The 23,105-nt window shown below is 43.2% G+C and overlaps 2 non-coding genes across 2 annotated transcripts; both read right to left on the bottom strand.

Moving 5' to 3' along the window:
* Positions 1 to 1,041: 1,041 nt before the first annotated feature.
* trnan-guu (transfer RNA asparagine (anticodon GUU)) lies at positions 1,042 to 1,115 on the bottom strand. Its single transcript has one exon. It is a non-coding gene; the product is annotated as a tRNA-Asn (tRNA).
* A 12,019-nt stretch (positions 1,116 to 13,134) lies between these two features.
* On the bottom strand, positions 13,135 to 13,208 carry trnan-guu (transfer RNA asparagine (anticodon GUU)). Its single transcript has one exon. It is a non-coding gene; the product is annotated as a tRNA-Asn (tRNA).
* Between the last annotated feature and the right edge of the window lie 9,897 nt (positions 13,209 to 23,105).

The raw sequence follows: 23,105 nt of genomic DNA, 5'->3' as shown, positions 1-23,105 counted from the left end.
AAGCAACATGTTGACTTTTTGAGTGAGTGGAGCCAACAGACTGCTCACCGTAGACTTTAAAAATCTAGTAGGCAATGCATAAAGGCAGCATGTAGTGGAACTCAGACTTGTGGTGATCTCTTGGACAGTTTTGTCAGCCAAAAATGCAAAATGGGTTAACTCCAGTTGTCTAGCTGGCTGCGTGCTTGTTATCTGCAAATAATGGTATTTTTAATGTTCTGAACTGAGTCTTGCAAAGAAGACTGCAAACTCATTGCACCTGGAGAAATACAGAAACCATCAGACAAAGTAACATTTACCACACTGTAATTTGAAATGTTAACCCGCTTTGTCATTAGCAGGTCCAGAGTGTGCCCTTTGCCCTTGGTGGGGCCACTCAGGTGCTGAGTAAGACCAAAGCTTCTGAGGACAGCGCCAAGCTCTTTAGAAGAAGACGAGGTTGAGCGGGGCGTGAAGGAAGGAAGGAACAGTCACTCACGTACGGGAAACTCCTACCAAGCAGTGGCCAGCATATAGCACACTGGGATTCTGTGGTAATTGAACCAAGTTTAGCAGTTCCTTTCATCAGTTAATAACACAAGCAGGCTTTCCTATTTACCAATGTAGATAACAGGGGTTACAACAGTGACTCTGGTGGGTCTCGAACTCACAGCCTTTGAATGCCTTTGCAACTTTTGTCTGATTCCCCTTTTTCACAAAAGCAAAACAGTCATCCGAAAACGGTCTACATCAATCATTCCTTACCATCAAACTGAGAAACAAGGAGTGAAAAGAGTGCATTTACTCTGTTTATTCAGGGATACTGTTCAATCTATAATTGCAAAATAGCTCTTTCAGGTGATATGTTTTTCTGTACATGTAAACAACTGATTTGCTTGAAAGGCTATCATGAAGGCACTGCTGGGATTTACTAGACAGGCACTTTGACCAACTAAGCCACAGCGCCTCTAAAATGTTACTCCAACCTGTTTCAGGTAGATATTCAGCAAACAATGTTACCTCGTGGATTTTGCCTGCGATAGCTCTTCCAAAATAGCTTGTCGTCCCTGGGTGGGCTCGAACCACCAACCTCCCGGTTAACAGCCGAGCGCGCTGGCCAATTGCGCCACAGAGACATCCAGCCCAGTCAAAAAAATATTTGCGACTTGACAAGCCGCAACATCTTTTTTTTTTTAAAGCGAGCCAGCAACATTCGAAAGTTCAGCCCCTGTCCAATCAACTGTGTTTAATGGAGAGCGAGGGCATCAATCTTTCTACCTTTGAGCTAAATCCCCTGTACCAATGTAGCTATAAAAAAAACTGGAAGTCTTTCAATCAATCGACTCTCGCCAATTTATTGCGCACTCAATATACTGCAGTTAATCTGGATATTGAGGAAAAATTGCAAGATAATGTTATTTGACATAATGCCGATGTATTTGCTTACTTTTTCAAGCACACTTGGCAATAAACCTCGTTCAGCAGTGCCTTTTATCAGATAGTAAAGCGCGCAGACGTTCCATTGTAAAAAACAAAAATGTTCTCTCACCATTAGCGACTCTAGTGGGACTCAACCCACAACCTTTGAAAGCCCTTGCAACTAATGCCTAGAAGTCCAATGCGCTATCCATTGCGCCACAGAGCCCATACATCCTTGCGTGATGCTCATTTCCACAAACGCAAAACACGGTTTTCATCCAAAATGGGTCTACGTCAGTCATTCCTTGCCAACAAACTGAGAATCAAAAAGTGAAAAGAGTGCAGTTAATCTGTGTGTGCAGGGATACTTTTCCATCTCTTATTCCAATTTGTAACAGCAGCGCATTTTCTGTCATTGTAAATAATTTGCACGCCTGAATGGACAACTGTAACCCTCTCCATAGCCCGGTATACATTATATCTCAACAGGAACATCCATCTCCGTGACAATAAAACAGCAGAACCTTGGCCCATCTTCAAAGGACTCTTGGCCGCACACCTCCGACACCTCCACATGGCAGCAGAGCACCGGTTCATCACCCACCTCATCCCCCACAACACCCTGATCCACCTTATACCCTCTGGAAACCTGGACATCATCTTCTGACCCCGGCATCACCCCCCCATCCACGGCATCACCCCCCATCACTGAAGAAAGTTTGAAGAATGATTGTGTGTTTGATTTTCTGTAATTTTTTGTCTCTTCTCCCCCTGCCCTTGTGTATCCCATTCCCTTGCACTTGTGTGTGATGTTTGTCTGTACAATTATGTAAATATATGTAAATACTTGTAAGATGTTTTTGATAATAAAAGATAAAAAAAATAAAATAATGGACAACTGAGTAGTAGTAGTAGGTTTGAGATGGGCCGGTAATTATTTAGCACTGTGGCATCAAGACTGCTCTTCTTTAAGAGAGGCTTAATGACCGCAGTTTTAAGGCTCTTGGGAATATTCCAGATCCAAGCGACATGTTGACTTTTTGAGTGATTGGAGCCAACAGACTGCTCACCGTAGACTTTAAAAATCTGGTAGACAATGCATAAAGGCAGCATGTAGTGGAACTCAGACTTGTGGTGATCTCTTGGACAGTTTTGTCAGCCAAAAATGCAAAATGGGTTAACTCCAGTTGTCTAGCTGGCTGCGTGCTTGTTATCTGCAAATAATGGTATTTTTAATGTTCTGAACTGAGTCTTGCAAAGAAGACTGCAAACTCATTGCACCTGGAGAAATACAGAAACCATCAGACAAAGTAACATTTACCACACTGTAATTTGAAATGTTAACCCGCTTTGTCATTAGCAGGTCCAGAGTGTGCCCTTTGCCCTTGGTGGGGCCACTCAGGTGCGGAGTAAGACCAAAGCTTCTGAGGACAGCGCCAAGCTCTTTAGAAGAAGACGAGGTTGAGCGGGGCGTGAAGGAAGGAAGGAACAGTCACTCACGTACGGGAAACTCCTACCAAGCAGTGGCCAGCCTATAGCACACTGGGATTCTGTGATAATTGAACCAAGTTTAGCAGTTCCTTTCATCAGTTAATAACACAAGCAGGCTTTCCTATTTACCAATGTAGATAACAGGGGTTACAACAGTGACTCTGGTGGGTCTCGAACTCACAGCCTTTGAATGCCTTTGCAACTTTTGTCTGATTCCCCTTTTTCACAAAAGAAAACAGTCATCCGAAAACGGTCTACATCAATCATTCCTTACCATCAAACTGAGAAACAAGGAGTGAAAAGAGTGCATTTACTCTGTTTATTCAGGGATACTGTTCAATCTCTAATTGCAAAATAGCTCTTTCGGGTGATATGTTTTTCTGTACATGTAAACAACTGATTTGCTTGAAAGGCTATCATGAAAGCACTGCTGGGATTTGCTAGACAGGCACTTTGACCAACTAAGCCACAGCGCCTCTAAAGTGTTACTCCAACCTGTTTCAGGTAGATATTCAGCAAACAATGTTACCCCGTGGATTTTGGCTGCGATAGCTCTTCCAAAATAGCTTCTCGTCCCTGGGTGGGCTCAAACCACCAACCTCCCGGTTAACAGCCGAGCGCGCTGGCCAATTGCGCCACAGAGTCATCCAGCCCAGTCGAAAAAATATTTGCGACTTGACAAGCCGCAACATCTTTTTTTTTTTAAAGCGAGCCAGCAACATTCGAAAGTTCAGCCCCTGTCCAATCAACTGTGTTTAATGGAGAGCGAGGGCATCAATCTTTCTACCTTTGAGCTAAATCCCCTGTACCAATGTAGCTATAAAAAAAACTGGAAGTCTTTCAATAAATCGACTCTCGCCAATTTATTGCGCACTCAATATACTGCAGTTAATCTGGATATTGAGGAAAAATTGCAAGATAATATTATTTGACATAATGCCGATGTATTTGCTTACTTTTTCAAGCACACTTGGCAATAAACCTCGTTCAGCAGTGCCTTTTATCAGATAGTAAAGCGCGCAGACGTTCCATTGTAAAAAACAAAAATGTTCTCTCACCATTAGCGACTCTAGTGGGACTCAACCCACAACCTTTGAAAGCCCTTGCAACTAATGCCTAGAAGTCCAATGCGCTATCCATTGCGCCACAGAGCCCATACATCCTTGCGTGATGCTCATTTCCACAAACGCAAAACACGGTTTTCATCCAAAATGGGTCTACGTCAGTCATTCCTTGCCAACAAACTGAGAATCAAAAAGTGAAAAGAGTGCAGTTAATCTGTGTGTGCAGGGATACTTTTCCATCTCTTATTCCAATTTGTAACAGCAGCGCATTTTCTGTCATTGTAAATAATTTGCACGCCTGAATGGACAACTGTAACCCTCTCCATAGCCCGGTATACATTATATCTCAACAGGAACATCCATCTCCGTGACAATAAAACAGCAGAACCTTGGCCCATCTTCAAAGGACTCTTGGCCGCACACCTCCGACACCTCCACATGGCAGCAGAGCACCGGTTCATCACCCACCTCATCCCCCACAACACCCTGATCCACCTTATACCCTCTGGAAACCTGGACATCATCTTCTGACCCCGGCATCACCCCCCCATCCACGGCATCACCCCCCATCACTGAAGAAAGTTTGAAGAACGATTGTGTGTTTGATTTTCTGTAATTTTTTGTCTCTTCTCCCCCTGCCCTTGTGTATCCCATTCCCTTGCACTTGTGTGTGATGTTTGTCTGTACAATTATGTAAATATATGTAAATACTTGTAAGATGTTTTTGATAATAAAAGATAAAAAAAATAAAATAATGGACAACTGAGTAGTAGTAGTAGGTTTGAGATGGGCCGGTAATTATTTAGCACTGTGGCATCAAGACTGCTCTTCTTTAAGAGAGGCTTAATGACCGCAGTTTTAAGGCTCTTGGGAATATTCCAGATCCAAGCGACATGTTGACTTTTTGAGTGATTGGAGCCAACAGACTGCTCACCGTAGACTTTAAAAATCTGGTAGACAATGCATAAAGGCAGCATGTAGTGGAACTCAGACTTGTGGTGATCTCTTGGACAGTTTTGTCAGCCAAAAATGCAAAATGGGTTAACTCCAGTTGTCTAGCTGGCTGCGTGCTTGTTATCTGCAAATAATGGTATTTTTAATGTTCTGAACTGAGTCTTGCAAAGAAGACTGCAAACTCATTGCACCTGGAGAAATACAGAAACCATCAGACAAAGTAACATTTACCACACTGTAATTTGAAATGTTAACCCGCTTTGTCATTAGCAGGTCCAGAGTGTGCCCTTTGCCCTTGGTGGGGCCACTCAGGTGCGGAGTAAGACCAAAGCTTCTGAGGACAGCGCCAAGCTCTTTAGAAGAAGACGAGGTTGAGCGGGGCGTGAAGGAAGGAAGGAACAGTCACTCACGTACGGGAAACTCCTACCAAGCAGTGGCCAGCCTATAGCACACTGGGATTCTGTGGTAATTGAACCAAGTTTAGCAGTTCCTTTCATCAGTTAATAACACAAGCAGGCTTTCCTATTTACCAATGTAGATAACAGGGGTTACAACAGTGACTCTGGTGGGTCTCGAACTCACAGCCTTTGAATGCCTTTGCAACTTTTGTCTGATTCCCCTTTTTCACAAAAGAAAACAGTCATCCGAAAACGGTCTACATCAATCATTCCTTACCATCAAACTGAGAAACAAGGAGTGAAAAGAGTGCATTTACTCTGTTTATTCAGGGATACTGTTCAATCTCTAATTGCAAAATAGCTCTTTCGGGTGATATGTTTTTCTGTACATGTAAACAACTGATTTGCTTGAAAGGCTATCATGAAAGCACTGCTGGGATTTGCTAGACAGGCACTTTGACCAACTAAGCCACAGCGCCTCTAAAGTGTTACTCCAACCTGTTTCAGGTAGATATTCAGCAAACAATGTTACCCCGTGGATTTTGGCTGCGATAGCTCTTCCAAAATAGCTTCTCGTCCCTGGGTGGGCTCAAACCACCAACCTCCCAGTTAACAGCCCAGCGCGCTGGCCAATTGCGCCACAGAGACATCCAGCCCAGTCGAAAAAATATTTGCGACTTGACAAGCCGCAACATCTTTTTTTTTTTAAAGCGAGCCAGCAACATTCGAAAGTTCAGCCCCTGTCCAATCAACTGTGTTTAATGGAGAGCGAGGGCATCAATCTTTCTACCTTTGAGCTAAATCCCCTGTACCAATGTAGCTATAAAAAAAACTGGAAGTCTTTCAATCAATCGACTCTCGCCAATTTATTGCGCACTCAATATACTGCAGTTAATCTGGATATTGAGGAAAAATTGCAAGATAATGTTATTTGACATAATGCCGATGTATTTGCTTACTTTTTCAAGCACACTTGGCAATAAACCTCGTTCAGCAGTGCCTTTTATCAGATAGTAAAGCGCGCAGACGTTCCATTGTAAAAAACAAAAATGTTCTCTCACCATTAGCGACTCTAGTGGGACTCAACCCACAACCTTTGAAAGCCCTTGCAACTAATGCCTAGAAGTCCAATGCGCTATCCATTGCGCCACAGAGCCCATACATCCTTGCGTGATGCTCATTTCCACAAACGCAAAACACGGTTTTCATCCAAAATGGGTCTACGTCAGTCAATCCTTGCCAACAAACTGAGAATCAAAAAGTGAAAAGAGTGCAGTTAATCTGTGTGTGCAGGGATACTTTTCCATCTCTTATTCCAATTTGTAACAGCAGCGCATTTTCTGTCATTGTAAATAATTTGCACGCCTGAATGGACAACTGTAACCCTCTCCATAGCCCGGTATACATTATATCTCAACAGGAACATCCATCTCCGTGACAATAAAACAGCAGAACCTTGGCCCATCTTCAAAGGACTCTTGGCCGCACACCTCCGACACCTCCACATGGCAGCAGAGCACCGGTTCATCACCCACCTCATCCCCCACAACACCCTGATCCACCTTATACCCTCTGGAAACCTGGACATCATCTTCTGACCCCGGCGTCACCCCCCCATCCACGGCATCACCCCCCATCACTGAAGAAAGTTTGAAGAATGATTGTGTGTTTGATTTTCTGTAATTTTTTGTGTCTTCTCCCCCTGCCCTTGTGTATCCCATTCCCTTGCACTTGTGTGTGATGTTTGTCTGTACAATTATGTAAATATATGTAAATACTTGTAAGATGTTTTTGATAATAAAAGATAAAAAAAATAAAATAATGGACAACTGAGTAGTAGTAGTAGGTTTGAGATGGGCCGGTAATTATTTAGCACTGTGGCATCAAGACTGCTCTTCTTTAAGAGAGGCTTAATGACCGCAGTTTTAAGGCTCTTGGGAATATTCCAGATCCAAGCGACATGTTGACTTTTTGAGTGATTGGAGCCAACAGACTGCTCACCGTAGACTTTAAAAATCTAGTAGGCAATGCATAAAGGCAGCATGTAGTGGAACTCAGACTTGTGGCGATCTCTTGGACAGTTTTGTCAGCCAAAAATACAAAATGGGTTAACTCCAGTTGTCTAGCTGGCTGCGTGCTTGTTATCTGCAAATAATGGTATTTTTAATGTTCTGAACTGAGTCTTGCAAAGAAGACTGCAAACTCATTGCACCTGGAGAAATACAGAAACCATCAGACAAAGTAACATTTACCACACTGTAATTTGAAATGTTAACCCGCTTTGTCATTAGCAGGTCCAGAGTGTGCCCTTTGCCCTTGGTGGGGCCACTCAGGTGATGAGTAAGACCAAAGCTTCTGAGGACAGCGCCAAGCTCTTTAGAAGAAGACGAGGTTGAGCGGGGCGTGAAGGAAGGAAGGAACAGTCACTCACGTACGGGAAACTCCTACCAAGCAGTGGCCAGCCTATAGCACACTGGGATTCTGTGGTAATTGAACCAAGTTTAGCAGTTCCTTTCATCAGTTAATAACACAAGCAGGCTTTCCTATTTACCAATGTAGATAACAGGGGTTACAACAGTGACTCTGGTGGGTCTCGAACTCACAGCCTTTGAATGCCTTTGCAACTTTTGTCTGATTCCCCTTTTTCACAAAAGAAAACAGTCATCCGAAAACGGTCTACATCAATCATTCCTTACCATCAAACTGAGAAACAAGGAGTGAAAAGAGTGCATTTACTCTGTTTATTCAGGGATACTGTTCAATCTCTAATTGCAAAATAGCTCTTTCGGGTGATATGTTTTTCTGTACATGTAAACAACTGATTTGCTTGAAAGGCTATCATGAAAGCACTGCTGGGATTTGCTAGACAGGCACTTTGACCAACTAAGCCACAGCGCCTCTAAAGTGTTACTCCAACCTGTTTCAGGTAGATATTCAGCAAACAATGTTACCCCGTGGATTTTGGCTGCGATAGCTCTTCCAAAATAGCTTCTCGTCCCTGGGTGGGCTCAAACCACCAACCTCCCGGTTAACAGCCGAGCGCGCTGGCCAATTGCGCCACAGAGACATCCAGCCCAGTCGAAAAAATATTTGCGACTTGACAAGCCGCAACATCTTTTTTTTTTTAAAGCGAGCCAGCAACATTCGAAAGTTCAGCCCCTGTCCAATCAACTGTGTTTAATGGAGAGCGAGGGCATCAATCTTTCTACCTTTGAGCTAAATCCCCTGTACCAAAGTAGCTATAAATAAACTGGAAGTCTTTCAATCAATCGACTCTCGCCAATTTATTGCGCACTCAATATACTGCAGTTAATCTGGATATTGAGGAAAAATTGCAAGATAATGTTATTTGACATAATGCCGATGTATTTGCTTACTTTTTCAAGCACACTTGGCAATAAACCTCGTTCAGCAGTGCCTTTTATCAGATAGTAAAGCGCGCAGACGTTCCATTGTAAAAAACAAAAATGATCTCTCACCATTAGCGACTCTAGTGGGACTCAGACCACAACCTTTGAAAGCCCTTGCAACTAATGCCTAGAAGTCCAATGCGCTATCCATTGCGCCACAGAGCCCATACATCCTTGCGTGATGCTCATTTCCACAAACGCAAAACACGGTTTTCATCCAAAATGGGTCTACGTCAGTCATTCCTTGCCAACAAACTGAGAATCAAAAAGTGAAAAGAGTGCAGTTAATCTGTGTGTGCAGGGATACTTTTCCATCTCTTATTCCAATTTGTAACAGCAGCGCATTTTCTGTCATTGTAAATAATTTGCACGCCTGAATGGACAACTGTAACCCTCTCCATAGCCCGGTATACATTATATCTCAACAGGAACATCCATCTCTGTGACAATAAAACAGCAGAACCTTGGCCCATCTTCAAAGGACTCTTGGCCGCACACCTCCGACACCTCCACATGGCAGCAGAGCACCGGTTCATCACCCACCTCATCCCCCACAACACCCTGATCCACCTTATACCTCCTGGAAACCTGGACATCATCTTCTGACCCCGGCATCACCCCCCCATCCACGGCATCACCCCCCATCACTGAAGAAAGTTTGAAGAATGATTGTGTGTTTGATTTTCTGTAATTTTTTGTCTCTTCTCCCCCTGCCCTGTGTATCCCATTCCCTTGCACTTGTGTGTGATGTTTGTCTGTACAATTATGTAAATATATGTAAATACTTGTAAGATGTTTTTGATAATAAAAGATAAAAAAAAAAAAAATAATGGACAACTGAGTAGTAGTAGTAGGTTTGAGATGGGCCGGTAATTATTTAGCACTGTGGCATCAAGACTGCTCTTCTTTAAGAGAGGCTTAATGACCGCAGTTTTAAGGCTCTTGGGAATATTCCAGATCCAAGCGACATGTTGACTTTTTGAGTGATTGGAGCCAACAGACTGCTCACCGTAGACTTTAAAAATCTGGTAGACAATGCATAAAGGCAGCATGTAGTGGAACTCAGACTTGTGGTGATCTCTTGGACAGTTTTGTCAGCCAAAAATGCAAAATGGGTTAACTCCAGTTGTCTAGCTGGCTGCGTGCTTGTTATCTGCAAATAATGGTATTTTTAATGTTCTGAACTGAGTCTTGCAAAGAAGACTGCAAACTCATTGCACCTGGAGAAATACAGAAACCATCAGACAAAGTAACATTTACCACACTGTAATTTGAAATGTTAACCCGCTTTGTCATTAGCAGGTCCAGAGTGTGCCCTTTGCCCTTGGTGGGGCCACTCAGGTGATGAGTAAGACCAAAGCTTCTGAGGACAGCGCCAAGCTCTTTAGAAGAAGACGAGGTTGAGCGGGGCGTGAAGGAAGGAAGGAACAGTCACTCACGTACGGGAAACTCCTACCAAGCAGTGGCCAGCCTATAGCACACTGGGATTCTGTGGTAATTGAACCAAGTTTAGCAGTTCCTTTCATCAGTTAATAACACAAGCAGGCTTTCCTATTTACCAATGTAGATAACAGGGGTTACAACAGTGACTCTGGTGGGTCTCGAACTCACAGCCTTTGAATGCCTTTGCAACTTTTGTCTGATTCCCCTTTTTCACAAAAGAAAACAGTCATCCGAAAACGGTCTACATCAATCATTCCTTACCATCAAACTGAGAAACAAGGAGTGAAAAGAGTGCATTTACTCTGTTTATTCAGGGATACTGTTCAATCTCTAATTGCAAAATAGCTCTTTCGGGTGATATGTTTTTCTGTACATGTAAACAACTGATTTGCTTGAAAGGCTATCATGAAAGCACTGCTGGGATTTGCTAGACAGGCACTTTGACCAACTAAGCCACAGCGCCTCTAAAGTGTTACTCCAACCTGTTTCAGGTAGATATTCAGCAAACAATGTTACCCCGTGGATTTTGGCTGCGATAGCTCTTCCAAAATAGCTTCTCGTCCCTGGGTGGGCTCAAACCACCAACCTCCCGGTTAACAGCCGAGCGCGCTGGCCAATTGCGCCACAGAGACATCCAGCCCAGTCGAAAAAATATTTGCGACTTGACAAGCCGCAACATCTTTTTTTTTTTAAAGCGAGCCAGCAACATTCGAAAGTTCAGCCCCTGTCCAATCAACTGTGTTTAATGGAGAGCGAGGGCATCAATCTTTCTACCTTTGAGCTAAATCCCCTGTACCAAAGTAGCTATAAATAAACTGGAAGTCTTTCAATCAATCGACTCTCGCCAATTTATTGCGCACTCAATATACTGCAGTTAATCTGGATATTGAGGAAAAATTGCAAGATAATGTTATTTGACATAATGCCGATGTATTTGCTTACTTTTTCAAGCACACTTGGCAATAAACCTCGTTCAGCAGTGCCTTTTATCAGATAGTAAAGCGCGCAGACGTTCCATTGTAAAAAACAAAAATGATCTCTCACCATTAGCGACTCTAGTGGGACTCAGACCACAACCTTTGAAAGCCCTTGCAACTAATGCCTAGAAGTCCAATGCGCTATCCATTGCGCCACAGAGCCCATACATCCTTGCGTGATGCTCATTTCCACAAACGCAAAACACGGTTTTCATCCAAAATGGGTCTACGTCAGTCATTCCTTGCCAACAAACTGAGAATCAAAAAGTGAAAAGAGTGCAGTTAATCTGTGTGTGCAGGGATACTTTTCCATCTCTTATTCCAATTTGTAACAGCAGCGCATTTTCTGTCATTGTAAATAATTTGCACGCCTGAATGGACAACTGTAACCCTCTCCATAGCCCGGTATACATTATATCTCAACAGGAACATCCATCTCTGTGACAATAAAACAGCAGAACCTTGGCCCATCTTCAAAGGACTCTTGGCCGCACACCTCCGACACCTCCACATGGCAGCAGAGCACCGGTTCATCACCCACCTCATCCCCCACAACACCCTGATCCACCTTATACCTCCTGGAAACCTGGACATCATCTTCTGACCCCGGCATCACCCCCCCATCCACGGCATCACCCCCCATCACTGAAGAAAGTTTGAAGAATGATTGTGTGTTTGATTTTCTGTAATTTTTTGTCTCTTCTCCCCCTGCCCTGTGTATCCCATTCCCTTGCACTTGTGTGTGATGTTTGTCTGTACAATTATGTAAATATATGTAAATACTTGTAAGATGTTTTTGATAATAAAAGATAAAAAAAAAAAAAATAATGGACAACTGAGTAGTAGTAGTAGGTTTGAGATGGGCCGGTAATTATTTAGCACTGTGGCATCAAGACTGCTCTTCTTTAAGAGAGGCTTAATGACCGCAGTTTTAAGGCTCTTGGGAATATTCCAGATCCAAGCGACATGTTGACTTTTTGAGTGATTGGAGCCAACAGACTGCTCACCGTAGACTTTAAAAATCTGGTAGACAATGCATAAAGGCAGCATGTAGTGGAACTCAGACTTGTGGTGATCTCTTGGACAGTTTTGTCAGCCAAAAATGCAAAATGGGTTAACTCCAGTTGTCTAGCTGGCTGCGTGCTTGTTATCTGCAAATAATGGTATTTTTAATGTTCTGAACTGAGTCTTGCAAAGAAGACTGCAAACTCATTGCACCTGGAGAAATACAGAAACCATCAGACAAAGTAACATTTACCACACTGTAATTTGAAATGTTAACCCGCTTTGTCATTAGCAGGTCCAGAGTGTGCCCTTTGCCCTTGGTGGGGCCACTCATGTGCGGAGTAAGACCAAAGCTTCTGAGAACAGCGCCAAGCTCTTTAGAAGAAGACGAGGTTGAGCGGGGCGTGAAGGAAGGAAGGAACAGTCACTCACGTACGGGAAACTCCTACCAAGCAGTGGCCAGCCTATAGCACACTGGGATTCTGTGGTAATTGAACCAAGTTTAGCAGTTCCTTTCATCAGTTAATAACACAAGCAGGCTTTCCTATTTACCAATGTAGATAACAGGGGTTACAACAGTGACTCTGGTGGGTCTCGAACTCTCAGCCTTTGAATGCCTTTGGAACTTTTGTCTGATTCCCCTTTTTCACAAAAGAAAACAGTCATCCGAAAACGGTCTACATCAATCATTCCTTACCATCAAACTGAGAAACAAGGAGTGAAAAGAGTGCATTTACTCTGTCTATTCAGGGATACTGTTCAATCTCTAATTGCAAAATAGCTCTTTCGGGTGATATGTTTTTCTGTACATGTAAACAACTGATTTGCTTGAAAGGCTATCATGAAAGCACTGCTGGGATTTACTAGACAGGCACTTTGACCAACTAAGCCACAGCGCCTCTAAAATGTTACTCCAACCTGTTTCAGGTAGATATTCAGCAAACAATGTTACCTCGTGGATTTTGCCTGCGATAGCTCTTCCAAAATAGCTTGTCGTCCCTGGGTGGGCTCGAACCACCAACCTCCCGGTTAACAGCCGAGCGCGCTGGCCAATTGCGCCACAGAGACATCCAGCCCAGTCAAAAAATATTTGCGACTCGACAAGCCGCAACATCTTTTTTTTTTAAAGCGAGCCAGCAACATTCGAAAGTTCAGCCCCTGTCCAATCAACTGTGTTTAATGGAGAGCGAGGGCATCAATCTTTCTACCTTTGAGCTAAATCCCCTGTACCAATGTAGCTATAAAAAAAAACTGGAAGTCTTTCAATCAATCGACTCTCGCCAATTTATTGCGCACTCAATATACTGCAGTTAATCTGGATATTGAGGAAAAATTGCAAGATAATGTTATTTGACATAATGCCGATGTATTTGCTTACTTTTTCAAGCACACTTGGCAATAAACCTCGTTCAGCAGTGCCTTTTATCAGATAGTAAAGCGCGCAGACGTTCCATTGTAAAAAACAAAAATGTTCTCTCACCATTAGCGACTCTAGTGGGACTCAACCCACAACCTTTGAAAGCCCTTGCAACTAATGCCTAGAAGTCCAATGCGCTATCCATTGCGCCACAGAGCCCATACATCCTTGCGTGATGCTCATTTCCACAAACGCAAAACACGGTTTTCATCCAAAATGGGTCTACGTCAGTCAATCCTTGCCAACAAACTGAGAATCAAAAAGTGAAAAGAGTGCAGTTAATCTGTGTGTGCAGGGATACTTTTCCATCTCTTATTCCAATTTGTAACAGCAGCGCATTTTCTGTCATTGTAAATAATTTGCACGCCTGAATGGACAACTGTAACCCTCTCCATAGCCCGGTATACATTATATCTCAACAGGAACATCCATCTCCGTGACAATAAAACAGCAGAACCTTGGCCCATCTTCAAAGGACTCTTGGCCGCACACCTCCGACACCTCCACATGGCAGCAGAGCACCGGTTCATCACCCACCTCATCCCCCACAACACCCTGATCCACCTTATACCCTCTGGAAACCTGGACATCATCTTCTGACCCCGGCATCACCCCCCCATCCACGGCATCACCCCCCATCACTGAAGAAAGTTTGAAGAATGATTGTGTGTTTGATTTTCTGTAATTTTTTGTCTCTTCTCCCCCTGCCCTTGTGTATCCCATTCCCTTGCACTTGTGTGTGATGTTTGTCTGTACAATTATGTAAATATATGTAAATACTTGTAAGATGTTTTTGATAATAAAAGATAAAAAAAATAAAATAATGGACAACTGAGTAGTAGTAGTAGGTTTGAGATGGGCCGGTAATTATTTAGCACTGTGGCATCAAGACTGCTCTTCTTTAAGAGAGGCTTAATGACCGCAGTTTTAAGGCTCTTGGGAATATTCCAGATCCAAGCGACATGTTGACTTTTTGAGTGATTGGAGCCAACAGACTGCTCACCGTAGACTTTAAAAATCTAGTAGGCAATGCATAAAGGCAGCATGTAGTGGAACTCAGACTTGTGGCGATCTCTTGGACAGTTTTGTCAGCCAAAAATGCAAAATGGGTTAACTCCAGTTGTCTAGCTGGCTGCGTGCTTGTTATCTGCAAATAATGGTATTTTTAATGTTCTGAACTGAGTCTTGCAAAGAAGACTGCAAACTCATTGCACCTGGAGAAATACAGAAACCATCAGACAAAGTAACATTTACCACACTGTAATTTGAAATGTTAACCCGCTTTGTCATTAGCAGGTCCAGAGTGTGCCCTTTGCCCTTGGTGGGGCCACTCAGGTGCTGAGTAAGACCAAAGCTTCTGAGGACAGCGCCAAGCTCTTTAGAAGAAGACGAGGTTGAGCGGGGCGTGAAGGAAGGAAGGAACAGTCACTCACGTACGGGAAACTCCTACCAAGCAGTGGCCAGCCTATAGCACACTGGGATTCTGTGGTAATTGAACCAAGTTTAGCAGTTCCTTTCATCAGTTAATAACACAAGCAGGCTTTCCTATTTACCAATGTAGATAACAGGGGTTACAACAGTGACTCTGGTGGGTCTCGAACTCACAGCCTTTGAATGCCTTTGCAACTTTTGTCTGATTCCCCTTTTTCACAAAAGCAAAACAGTCATCCGAAAACGGTCTACATCAATCATTCCTTACCATCAAACTGAGAAACAAGGAGTGAAAAGAGTGCATTTACTCTGTTTATTCAGGGATACTGTTCAATCTATAATTGCAAAATAGCTCTTTCAGGTGATATGTTTTTCTGTACATGTAAACAACTGATTTGCTTGAAAGGCTATCATGAAGGCACTGCTGGGATTTACTAGACAGGCACTTTGACCAACTAAGCCACAGCGCCTCTAAAATGTTACTCCAACCTGTTTCAGGTAGATATTCAGCAAACAATGTTACCTTGTGGATTTTGCCTGCGATAGCTCTTCCAAAATACCTTGTCGCCCCTGGGTGGGCTCAAATCACCAACCTCCCGGTTAACAGCCGAGCACGCTGGCCAATTGCGCCACAGAGACATCAAGCCCAGTCAATAAAATATTTGCGACTCGACAAGCCGCAACATCTTTTTTTTTTGAAAGCGAGCCAGCAACATTCGAAAGTTCAGCCCCTGTCCAATCAACTGTGTTTAATGGAGAGCGAGGGCATCAATCTTTCTACCGTTGAGCTAAATCCCCTGTACCAATGTAGCTATAAAAAAAACTGGAAGTCTTTCAATCAATCGACTCTCGCCAATTTATTGCGCACTCAATATACTGCAGTTAATCTGGATATTGAGGAAAAATTGCAAGATAATGTTATTTGACATAATGCCGATGTATTTGCTTACTTTTTCAAGCACACTTGGCAATAAACCTCGTTCAGCAGTGCCTTTTATCAGATAGTAAAGCGCGCAGACGTTCCATTGTAAAAAACAAAAATGTTCTCTCACCATTGTAGAAAAAGCTTCAGTTGTAGTCATCTGGACTCAGTTTGAAAAAATAGACGTTTCGACTCTCATCCAAGAGTCATTGTCAATAAAAGAATTTAGATCGAGAACTCCGATATTAATACTGTTCTGTGGTAAGACCCGCCCATTGGGAGGAGCCTTCCTGAAGTAAGAAAGAGTTGTTTGTTTCAACAGAAACTCCCCCCCTGTATCTACCGAGCTAGCCTATTCAGAATTTTAATGGGCTATTAGAATCCTCTTTGTCTTTGTGAGACCCTGGCTCAACCACCCTGAGTACCTGATTAGCATCTAAATGTCCTGGTCCTGGTCCTCTACCTTTCCAGGGGTTCAGTATCCCATTATAAATAACAGGAAGATTAAATCTTAGCCCTCCATTTCTGTTTAAAGAAGGTTTTTCTTTTTTAACAAAAATAGCTTCCTTGACTCCTCTTTCAAACCATCTTTTCTCCCTGCTTAAAACCTTCACCTCACCGTCTTCAAACGAGTGATTAGAGGCTTCAAGATGGAGATGCACGGCGCTCTGTGGTCCTGAACTTGTATTTCTTCTGTGCTGATAAAGCCTCTTGTGTAGAGGCTGTTTTGTCTCACCTATGTACCGTTCTTTACAGCTTTCTTCACTGCATTGGATCGAATAAACTACATTGCTCTGTTTTTGAGTCGGCAACTTGTCCTTAGGATGAACCAGTTTTTGTCTTAAAGTGTTTCCTGGTTTAAAATAAACTTGGACTTCGTGTTGTCTAAAAATTCTCTGCAGTTTTTCCGACAGGCCAGAGACATAAGGGATAGAAACGCCCTTCCTTCTCTGTTCAGTTTCCCTTTTGTCCTGCTTCATGGTTCTCTTCACTCTGTTGAGAGCCCAAGTGGGGTAACCACAGGCTGAGAGGGCATTTCGGACATGTTTTTCCTCTTTCTTCTTGCCCTCTGAGCTCTCACCATTAGCGACTCTGGTGGGACTCAACCCACAACCTTTGAAAGCCCTTGCAACTAATGCCTAGAAGTCCAATGCGCTATCCATTGCGCCACAGAGCCCATACATCCTTGCGTGATGCTCATTTCCACAAACGCAAAACACGGTTTTCATCCAAAATGGGTCTACGTCAGTCAATCCTTGCCAACAAACTGAGAATCAAAAAGTGAAAAGAGTGCAGTTAATCTGTGTGTGCAGGGATACTTTTCCATCTCTTATTCCAATTTGTAACAGCAGCGCATTTTCTGTCATTGTAAATAATTTGCACGCCTGAATGGACAACTGTAACCCTCTCCATAGCCCGGTATACATTATATCTCAACAGGAACATCCATCTCCGTGACAATAAAACAGCAGAACCTTGGCCCATCTTCAAAGGACTCTTGGCCGCACACCTCCGACACCTCCACATGGCAGCAGAGCACCGGTTCATCACCCACCTCATCCCCCACAACACCCTGATCCACCTTATACCCTCTGGAAACCTGGACATCATCTTCTGACCCCGGCGTCACCCCCCCATCCACGGCATCACCCCCCATCACTGAAGAAAGTTTGAAGAATGATTGTGTGTTTGATTTTCTGTAATTTTTTGTGTCTTCTCCCCCTGCCCTTGTGTATCCCATTCCCTTGCACTTGTGTGTGATGTTTGTCTGTACAATTATGTAAATATATGTAAATACTTGTAAGATGTTTTTGATAATAAAAGATAAAAAAAATAAAATAATGGACAACTGAGTAGTAGTAGTAGGTTTGAGATGGGCCGGTAATTATTTAGCACTGTGGCATCAAGACTGCTCTTCTTTAAGAGAGGCTTAATGACCGCAGTTTTAAGGCTCTTGGGAATATTCCAGATCCAAGCGACATGTTGACTTTTTGAGTGATTGGAGCCAACAGACTGCTCACCGTAGACTTTAAAAATCTAGTAGGCAATGCATAAAGGCAGCATGTAGTGGAACTCAGACTTGTGGCGATCTCTTGGACAGTTTTGTCAGCCAAAAATACAAAATGGGTTAACTCCAGTTGTCTAGCTGGCTGCGTGCTTGTTATCTGCAAATAATGGTATTTTTAATGTTCTGAACTGAGTCTTGCAAAGAAGACTGCAAACTCATTGCACCTGGAGAAATACAGAAACCATCAGACAAAGTAACATTTACCACACTGTAATTTGAAATGTTAACCCGCTTTGTCATTAGCAGGTCCAGAGTGTGCCCTTTGCCCTTGGTGGGGCCACTCAGGTGATGAGTAAGACCAAAGCTTCTGAGGACAGCGCCAAGCTCTTTAGAAGAAGACGAGGTTGAGCGGGGCGTGAAGGAAGGAAGGAACAGTCACTCACGTACGGGAAACTCCTACCAAGCAGTGGCCAGCCTATAGCACACTGGGATTCTGTGGTAATTGAACCAAGTTTAGCAGTTCCTTTCATCAGTTAATAACACAAGCAGGCTTTCCTATTTACCAATGTAGATAACAGGGGTTACAACAGTGACTCTGGTGGGTCTCGAACTCACAGCCTTTGAATGCCTTTGCAACTTTTGTCTGATTCCCCTTTTTCACAAAAGAAAACAGTCATCCGAAAACGGTCTACATCAATCATTCCTTACCATCAAACTGAGAAACAAGGAGTGAAAAGAGTGCATTTACTCTGTTTATTCAGGGATACTGTTCAATCTCTAATTGCAAAATAGCTCTTTCGGGTGATATGTTTTTCTGTACATGTAAACAACTGATTTGCTTGAAAGGCTATCATGAAAGCACTGCTGGGATTTGCTAGACAGGCACTTTGACCAACTAAGCCACAGCGCCTCTAAAGTGTTACTCCAACCTGTTTCAGGTAGATATTCAGCAAACAATGTTACCCCGTGGATTTTGGCTGCGATAGCTCTTCCAAAATAGCTTCTCGTCCCTGGGTGGGCTCAAACCACCAACCTCCCGGTTAACAGCCGAGCGCGCTGGCCAATTGCGCCACAGAGACATCCAGCCCAGTCGAAAAAATATTTGCGACTTGACAAGCCGCAACATCTTTTTTTTTTTAAAGCGAGCCAGCAACATTCGAAAGTTCAGCCCCTGTCCAATCAACTGTGTTTAATGGAGAGCGAGGGCATCAATCTTTCTACCTTTGAGCTAAATCCCCTGTACCAAAGTAGCTATAAATAAACTGGAAGTCTTTCAATCAATCGACTCTCGCCAATTTATTGCGCACTCAATATACTGCAGTTAATCTGGATATTGAGGAAAAATTGCAAGATAATGTTATTTGACATAATGCCGATGTATTTGCTTACTTTTTCAAGCACACTTGGCAATAAACCTCGTTCAGCAGTGCCTTTTATCAGATAGTAAAGCGCGCAGACGTTCCATTGTAAAAAACAAAAATGATCTCTCACCATTAGCGACTCTAGTGGGACTCAGACCACAACCTTTGAAAGCCCTTGCAACTAATGCCTAGAAGTCCAATGCGCTATCCATTGCGCCACAGAGCCCATACATCCTTGCGTGATGCTCATTTCCACAAACGCAAAACACGGTTTTCATCCAAAATGGGTCTACGTCAGTCATTCCTTGCCAACAAACTGAGAATCAAAAAGTGAAAAGAGTGCAGTTAATCTGTGTGTGCAGGGATACTTTTCCATCTCTTATTCCAATTTGTAACAGCAGCGCATTTTCTGTCATTGTAAATAATTTGCACGCCTGAATGGACAACTGTAACCCTCTCCATAGCCCGGTATACATTATATCTCAACAGGAACATCCATCTCCGTGACAATAAAACAGCAGAACCTTGGCCCATCTTCAAAGGACTCTTGGCCGCACACCTCCGACACCTCCACATGGCAGCAGAGCACCGGTTCATCACCCACCTCATCCCCCACAACACCCTGATCCACCTTATACCTCCTGGAAACCTGGACATCATCTTCTGACCCCGGCATCACCCCCCCATCCACGGCATCACCCCCCATCACTGAAGAAAGTTTGAAGAATGATTGTGTGTTTGATTTTCTGTAATTTTTTGTCTCTTCTCCCCCTGCCCTGTGTATCCCATTCCCTTGCACTTGTGTGTGATGTTTGTCTGTACAATTATGTAAATATATGTAAATACTTGTAAGATGTTTTTGATAATAAAAGATAAAAAAAAAAAAAAATAATGGACAACTGAGTAGTAGTAGTAGGTTTGAGATGGGCCGGTAATTATTTAGCACTGTGGCATCAAGACTGCTCTTCTTTAAGAGAGGCTTAATGACCGCAGTTTTAAGGCTCTTGGGAATATTCCAGATCCAAGCGACATGTTGACTTTTTGAGTGATTGGAGCCAACAGACTGCTCACCGTAGACTTTAAAAATCTGGTAGACAATGCATAAAGGCAGCATGTAGTGGAACTCAGACTTGTGGTGATCTCTTGGACAGTTTTGTCAGCCAAAAATGCAAAATGGGTTAACTCCAGTTGTCTAGCTGGCTGCGTGCTTGTTATCTGCAAATAATGGTATTTTTAATGTTCTGAACTGAGTCTTGCAAAGAAGACTGCAAACTCATTGCACCTGGAGAAATACAGAAACCATCAGACAAAGTAACATTTACCACACTGTAATTTGAAATGTTAACCCGCTTTGTCATTAGCAGGTCCAGAGTGTGCCCTTTGCCCTTGGTGGGGCCACTCATGTGCGGAGTAAGACCAAAGCTTCTGAGAACAGCGCCAAGCTCTTTAGAAGAAGACGAGGTTGAGCGGGGCGTGAAGGAAGGAAGGAACAGTCACTCACGTACGGGAAACTCCTACCAAGCAGTGGCCAGCCTATAGCACACTGGGATTCTGTGGTAATTGAACCAAGTTTAGCAGTTCCTTTCATCAGTTAATAACACAAGCAGGCTTTCCTATTTACCAATGTAGATAACAGGGGTTACAACAGTGACTCTGGTGGGTCTCGAACTCTCAGCCTTTGAATGCCTTTGGAACTTTTGTCTGATTCCCCTTTTTCACAAAAGAAAACAGTCATCCGAAAACGGTCTACATCAATCATTCCTTACCATCAAACTGAGAAACAAGGAGTGAAAAGAGTGCATTTACTCTGTCTATTCAGGGATACTGTTCAATCTCTAATTGCAAAATAGCTCTTTCGGGTGATATGTTTTTCTGTACATGTAAACAACTGATTTGCTTGAAAGGCTATCATGAAAGCACTGCTGGGATTTACTAGACAGGCACTTTGACCAACTAAGCCACAGCGCCTCTAAAATGTTACTCCAACCTGTTTCAGGTAGATATTCAGCAAACAATGTTACCTCGTGGATTTTGCCTGCGATAGCTCTTCCAAAATAGCTTGTCTTCCCTGGGTGGGCTCGAACCACCAACCTCCCGGTTAACAGCCGAGCGCGCTGGCCAATTGCGCCACAGAGACATCCAGCCCAGTCAAAAAATATTTGCGACTCGACAAGCCGCAACATCTTTTTTTTTTAAAGCGAGCCAGCAACATTCGAAAGTTCAGCCCCTGTCCAATCAACTGTGTTTAATGGAGAGCGAGGGCATCAATCTTTCTACCTTTGAGCTAAATCCCCTGTACCAATGTAGCTATAAAAAAAAACTGGAAGTCTTTCAATCAATCGACTCTCGCCAATTTATTGCGCACTCAATATACTGCAGTTAATCTGGATATTGAGGAAAAATTGCAAGATAATGTTATTTGACATAATGCCGATGTATTTGCTTACTTTTTCAAGCACACTTGGCAATAAACCTCGTTCAGCAGTGCCTTTTATCAGATAGTAAAGCGCGCAGACGTTCCATTGTAAAAAACAAAAATGTTCTCTCACCATTAGCGACTCTAGTGGGACTCAACCCACAACCTTTGAAAGCCCTTGCAACTAATGCCTAGAAGTCCAATGCGCTATCCATTGCGCCACAGAGCCCATACATCCTTGCGTGATGCTCATTTCCACAAACGCAAAACACGGTTTTCATCCAAAATGGGTCTACGTCAGTCAATCCTTGCCAACAAACTGAGAATCAAAAAGTGAAAAGAGTGCAGTTAATCTGTGTGTGTAGGGATACTTTTCCATCTCTTATTCCAATTTGTAACAGCAGCGCATTTTCTGTCATTGTAAATAATTTGCACGCCTGAATGGACAACTGTAACCCTCTCCATAGCCCGGTATACATTATATCTCAACAGGAACATCCATCTCCGTGACAATAAAACAGCAGAACCTTGGCCCATCTTCAAAGGACTCTTGGCCGCACACCTCCGACACCTCCACATGGCAGCAGAGCACCGGTTCATCACCCACCTCATCCCCCACAACACCCTGATCCACCTTATACCCTCTGGAAACCTGGACATCATCTTCTGACCCCGGCATCACCCCCCCATCCACGGCATCACCCCCCATCACTGAAGAAAGTTTGAAGAATGATTGTGTGTTTGATTTTCTGTAATTTTTTGTCTCTTCTCCCCCTGCCCTTGTGTATCCCATTCCCTTGCACTTGTGTGTGATGTTTGTCTGTACAATTATGTAAATATATGTAAATACTTGTAAGATGTTTTTGATAATAAAAGATAAAAAAAATAAAATAATGGACAACTGAGTAGTAGTAGTAGGTTTGAGATGGGCCGGTAATTATTTAGCACTGTGGCGTCAAGACTGCTCTTCTTTAAGAGAGGCTTAATGACCGCAGTTTTAAGGCTCTTGGGAATATTCCAGATCCAAGCGACATGTTGACTTTTTGAGTGATTGGAGCCAACAGACTGCTCACCGTAGACTTTAAAAATCTAGTAGGCAATGCATAAAGGCAGCATGTAGTGGAACTCAGACTTGTGGCGATCTCTTGGACAGTTTTGTCAGCCAAAAATGCAAAATGGGTTAACTCCAGTTGTCTAGCTGGCTGCGTGCTTGTTATCTGCAAATAATGGTATTTTTAATGTTCTGAACTGAGTCTTGCAAAGAAGACTGCAAACTCATTGCACCTGGAGAAATACAGAAACCATCAGACAAAGTAACATTTACCACACTGTAATTTGAAATGTTAACCCGCTTTGTCATTAGCAGGTCCAGAGTGTGCCCTTTGCCCTTGGTGGGGCCACTCAGGTGCT

Source organism: Eucyclogobius newberryi, unplaced genomic scaffold (assembly GCF_026437365.1).
Source record: "Eucyclogobius newberryi isolate DKJ021-1_F unplaced genomic scaffold, fEucNew1.0.hap1 SCAF_41, whole genome shotgun sequence".
NCBI lineage: Eukaryota > Metazoa > Chordata > Actinopteri > Gobiiformes > Gobiidae > Eucyclogobius > Eucyclogobius newberryi.
The sequence above is the reverse complement of the archived record's forward strand: the minus strand, read 5'-3'. Positions and strand labels throughout refer to the sequence as shown.